At 39.8% G+C, this 5,752-nt stretch overlaps 2 non-coding genes across 2 annotated transcripts; one reads left to right on the top strand and one right to left on the bottom strand.

Annotated features, from left to right (window-relative positions):
* Positions 1 to 4,188: 4,188 nt before the first annotated feature.
* Positions 4,189 to 4,270, bottom strand: trnal-uag (transfer RNA leucine (anticodon UAG)). The gene has a single exon. It is a non-coding gene; the product is annotated as a tRNA-Leu (tRNA).
* An 896-nt stretch (positions 4,271 to 5,166) lies between these two features.
* trnaa-ugc (transfer RNA alanine (anticodon UGC)) lies at positions 5,167 to 5,238 on the top strand. The gene has a single exon. It is a non-coding gene; the product is annotated as a tRNA-Ala (tRNA).
* The last annotated feature ends 514 nt before the right edge of the window (positions 5,239 to 5,752 follow it).

Here is a 5,752-nt window from a genome sequence, read left to right as displayed (position 1 = left end):
TGAAGCCAAGGCAAGTGTGAGACTTCAGGTTGTGTTTGAAACTCAGGGGAAACACACACCTTAAAGCCCAACAAAGGTTTGCCCCAGTGCATCAATGTCAAACAAGATGCACTAATTGTTTTTGCTTTTATATTTCAGGAACTTAAATGCACCTTCTCCGTTAATGTAATCCTTTGGGAGATTCACGAGTCCTTTTTCAAAAGGAATGTAAAGTCAACCACTGAATTCTGACTGACGTTGTGAATAAACTTATTGAACTGGGTTTCTGTGCCATATTTATTAAAATGGCCACTATAACCGGGCTGTCATTAGCTCACAGATATGCCACTTCTGACTTGAGTCACACATTCCAGTAAGTGACTAGGGAGCTTGTCTGTCTGTAACTGCTGCTAAATGGAGACGAGACTACACCGCCACAGTTCTAGGGACTCTGCATCTTGAGATTCCACTACCTAGACAAGAAATACACATTTGTATATATTTTGCTGTTGGAAGTTTAATTTCAACTCTGTGGGATTAAAACTCATGACTAGTCTGAATATTTAGTTAGCTGTTAATGCCCCACCTGGTGGGCATGGTGTGAGTCTAAAGCACGACTGAATTGGGAACTAGAGATGCACGCTGGAATCTGACTGTAGCTAACATGGCAACAGCGGCTCCTGCTGTAATGCTCTGCTTGTGTCGATACATACTGATATGGAGATGCAACCAGTCTGCAGAAGGACTCTTCATTGAGGCCCAACTTGTCCAGACCACTAATTTTTAAAGTTCAATTCTTTCCCCTTTGTGTTCTCGACCGACCTTCAGACCCTTTTCCTCTGTTCCAGGTACCAAACTTGGTAATGTAAAAACCATTCCCCAGTCTATATGTTGTTTTTTCAACTACTTGACGATTCCCCTATAATTAGTACGACCCTCTTGAGACCCCCATTGAGACCCCTGAGCTACTGTACTCAAACCCATTTCATTGTAGGAGGTTGTTCTATTTAGTTCTTTTCATTCCATACATTCTTAGACTCTGTCACTTCTGTGTTCTTTCAGTTATTTAAACCATTCAAATCTTCAGCTCTTAAGAAAAACGTACATTTAAAGTCCTTGTTGTGCTGTCCATCAGATTACCACAGGAGGTAATATCTTCTGCAGCTCTTTTAAAGACTCTACCCATAATACCTGCTGGAGATGCCAGTCCTCATACATGTAAAGTATGAGCTCTACCACTGAGCTACATCCCCTGAAGATCTTCAGATTTTTTTGACTTTTTTCTGAGAGACTTATCTTTATTATCCTTTTGGGATGAAATATCACTGAATAAAAGAAAAACCTGGGTAAAACATGTAATGTTAACGTGTATTGGCTTCAAAACCTGTAAATGCAACTGCAGTGGCTGGAAAATCAAACCTGGGCAAATTATTTCACTGCTATGTTATAAATCATAGTGGAAAAGTAACACACCTGTGGCCTTTCTGCTGGACAATACAACGTTCCACTGCAAATCTTTGTAACACAGACGAAAATAAATGCTAAGAAAGCATTCATGGAGACGAGTGCTTCCTGTTTACCTATGAGATAACACAATATTGTCACGAAGAGCTTTTGTTTTATATACTGTGAGTCTCGTTTTTGCTACCACCCTTAAAGAATGCCTTTTGTTGTCTTATCTCAGAATAACCACAGAATCACAACTTCCATTCATGTGCTTGTGCAGTATTCAACCACCTGAAAGTCACTGTATTTTCAGCATCAGTTGTTTTTTTTGTTTAAAAAAAAAAAAAAATCGTAAAAACTAACAATTTGGTCTTTAATCTTAATAAAACCATGTATTGGAGACCTATGTACTCCACATACATTGCCGAACTTTGCATAGGAATCGGCCTACGCCGTTTTAGGTAGTACGCACGTTCAGACATGAGGGCCAATGTGAGCACAAAAAGATTTCTTGAAGAAAGGTTTGTACTTTATAGTTCTAGTTTTTTTCCAACTCTTCTGGTCACACTTGTTACTATTTCATAACTTTTGTCTGTAGTTCTCTATTCTGTCAGGGCTTAACTCTATCTCCCCAACTCTTTTTTTTGTTTCTTGTTATGTCTTGGCAAGAAGTATCATGCTTTTGGGTCGTCTGTCCATCCGTCAGGCCAAAGAAACAGATACCAGCATGTAACTTTGCAAATCAGTGGCTCACCCTGGCCGCCATCAAAGATGCCATTTGGACCTCCAGAAACTTCCTGGTAAGAAAGCACATGCAGATCCCATTCCCTCAAAACGTGAATCACAGCTTTTCCAGCACCTGGACTTGATCAGACTGGGAATATGCCAAAGAAATGTTCACAAGTTCAGCCGAGGTAAATGCTTGGCCCACATTCACACAGACCTAGAACTACTCATTTAATGCTGGTTACAATTTTCTAAAATAAAAAATGTCAGAGAAAAATTGCAAAGAGTGAAGGGTGTTGATAACATTTTTTAACAAGGTATTGGCTCATTATTGCTTCAGTAGAATCCTTCAAGACTCTTCGAGGAAGCTCACATAAATGATAGTTGCAAGGTCTACCAAATGTTTAACTTTGCTTAGGGTGCGCTAGGTCCTGGATGGGACTACTTTGCCTTTCGAGATACTGACTAGTCACATTCACTTGATGGAAAATTGCTAATAAGGTGTTTTTAAGTGGCTCGTATGATTCTTACTTTGGGTGCGAGAGGTTGTGGGTTAAACTCCCAGACAAGCCCTGAAGGCAGGAGCTGTTACAAACCTAATCCGTAATTTACTGTCCAGTTTATCGTTAATTTAACACAGATGAGGAGGAAGCAAAATTGTAGTACAGCACGTTGGCAATTTTTCATATCCTGCTTCAACTGCACGCAATGGAAACATTTTTAAATGTTTGGTGTCAAAAGTAGTCTTTTGTCCAATATAATCAGAAAGCTCAATCTGGCAGTGGAGCCATAAAAACACTACATGCCAAACAAACTACTTAACAATTGCCTTTCTAGTCACTGACTGATCACATGTACGTGATGGAAAATTGCTAATTGCTGAGAATGGCTTTACTGAATTCATTGGTCTAGGGGTATGACTCTCGCGTTGGGTGTAAGCGATCGCAGGTTCAACTCCCGGACGAAACAAGCAGGACGTGACTCTCCTTGTTCATTGGTCTAGGGTTTATGATTCTTGCTTAGGGTGCGATAGGTCCTGGATGAGACTACTTTGCATAGAAGTGGAGGCATGGATTGAATAATCTTGTTTATGTATTGAAAGTGATGGAAAAGAGAGTGTCATACGTGACGCAAATTCATCAAAATACTACTATCACTTCTTAGCTTTCCAGCCACTGTATTTATCAATGTACGATCATTCTTACGCTCTGATTGGTGTGATACGAACGTTTCATGAATCTCACGTAAAGCCTGTTGTAAAAGGATTTCTGCGCTCATATCATGTTATGTCTCGGCAAGAAGTATCATGCTTTTGGGTCGTCTGTCCATCTCTACATCAGAATCAGAAATTCTTTATTGATCCCTGAAGGGAAACTCTGGAAAAAAAGTTCTCCTTCAAGCCAGATTTGAACCAGCGACCTAAGGATTTCAACTTTATGCCTCTACAGTTCTCCGCTCTACCAACTGAGCTATTGAAGGAAGCTAGCGTTATCATATGAACTTCCCACTCCTGTGATTGTGATAACACAGGACCCCCCCTGGAGGTGCTTTCAGTGATAGAGTGCATTTCCAGTCTCAATACCCAGATGTATTACAAGATTTGAAGTGAACATTGTATAGCCCAGCGATGGTGGTATAGCGGTGAGCATAGCTGCCTTCCAAGCAGTTGACCTGGGTTTGATTCCCAGCCATCGCAGTAGCTTTCTTTGAGTGATGTTACTTGCTTTTTTAACAAGAAGTCAGCAGAAGGGTTACTTGCCCAACCTGGTTTGATAAAATCTATTTGAGCTGCACCATTATGGCCAAAATGATAACGACAATTAGAAATCACAATTAACTATCGCTATTATTTGTTGATTTTCTACTCCAAAGTGCTGGAAAGGAAGGTTTCACCAATTGTTGAAACTCAGGTTAACAAGGAATAATCTCAGCAAGGTGATTGATGGATGATTCTAGTTATTTCACCAAATTCAGCTTAAATGACACCACAAGTAAGAAACCACATCGGTTGGCTTCCAGCTATGTAATATATGCAAATGGAAGCGGTGGGATTTGAACCCACACCTCCAGAGAGACTGGAGCCTAAATCCAGCGCCTTAGACCACTCAGCCACACTACCTGCAAATATAAAATCGCCACATCGTGACAAACACAGGCACCCTAATTAATGGTATGCTTGTTAATGTTATTGGAAAAAAAACCTTTGCAAGGAAAAAGCCAATACTTTTTTTAAAAACTGCCAATATTACTATTAAAAATGTAATCACACTTTATCATTTTTCTCTGGCATTGATTTTAGAATACTGTAACCAGCATTAAGTGAGTAGGTTTAGGTCTGTGTGAATATGGGCCGAGCATTTACCTGGGCTGAATATGTGAACATCTTCTTTTGCATATTAACTGTAAAGAGCCATTACTCCTCCAACTGCCGACTATTGTTCCAGAGACAATAGGATATACAGTTTTAGATTGCAAGGTAACTGTCCAAGACCAAAGACTACACGGAAATACCTCAAGTGATCAAAACAGTTTGTCAAAATTCGCAGCACAGATATAAAACCACTCTTTAAAATATGTTCATGTACCATTCAAAAACAAAAGTACAATCATGATTTCTATGGTCCCCATAGAAATCTTAACCGATCAGAAAATTAACTGAACACTGAAGGAAGTATACTCCCTGTTAGGGATCTGGGGCTTTAAAACAACACCCTACATAGTTTGTGGCTTCATGAACAATATTGTATTATCTCATAGGTACTGGAAGCCACCCGTCTCCACTTATGCATTTCTCAATGCCCAGATGTGTTGCAAGATTTGCAGTGTTGTATTGTGCAGCAGAAAGGCAACAGATGTGTTACTTTTTGACTAGATTTGTACCATGGCCAAGCTTCAATTTCCAGCCACCGCCACATTTTGAAACCAAATACAACATAAATATTACATACTTCACCCAGGTTTCTTCTCTTATTCAATGATCTCAGAAAAAGTAAAAAAAAAATCTGAAAATTATAAGGGGATGTAGCTCAGTGGTAGAGCGCATGCTTTGCATGTATGAGGCCCTGGGTTCAATCCCCGGCATCTCCAATAAGTGTTATTTTCCAGTCTATGAAAGAGCTGCAGAAGCTCTTATTCTGAAGGAAAAGGACTAAAAGTGTTCATGGGGATTAATGCAAAAATCAATCTCAATGTCCAGATGTGTTGCAAGAATTGCAGGGAGCATTGCCCAGTGATGGTGGTATAGTGGTGAGCATAGCTGCCTTCCAAGCAGTTGACCTGTGATGGATTCTCAGCCATTGCAGTAGCAGGGTCTTCTTGGCCTTCTTTTAATTGTCCTTGTCGGTCCATCATGTGCAGTCGCTGGCGTCCTGACATTACGCTCTAAAAATGAGAAAAACATCAATTTGTTGTGAATTATAGCTGCTAAATGTTTTTAATTGTTTTTTTTTATTATTCCACAGTACAGATCACAGTGTGATTTGCCTTGATCTCACACTAACCTCGGATTCTCCTTAGGGTCGGAGAAACAAGAGTCTTTGCACAATCTTTCTTCATGATAATGTTAAACAAGTTTCCAACACGATAACTTCAGAGTAAGGAG

This window comes from Etheostoma spectabile, unplaced genomic scaffold, assembly GCF_008692095.1.
Source record: "Etheostoma spectabile isolate EspeVRDwgs_2016 unplaced genomic scaffold, UIUC_Espe_1.0 scaffold00003712, whole genome shotgun sequence".
Taxonomy (NCBI): domain Eukaryota; kingdom Metazoa; phylum Chordata; class Actinopteri; order Perciformes; family Percidae; genus Etheostoma; species Etheostoma spectabile.
This window is presented reverse-complemented; position numbering and strand designations above follow the sequence as displayed.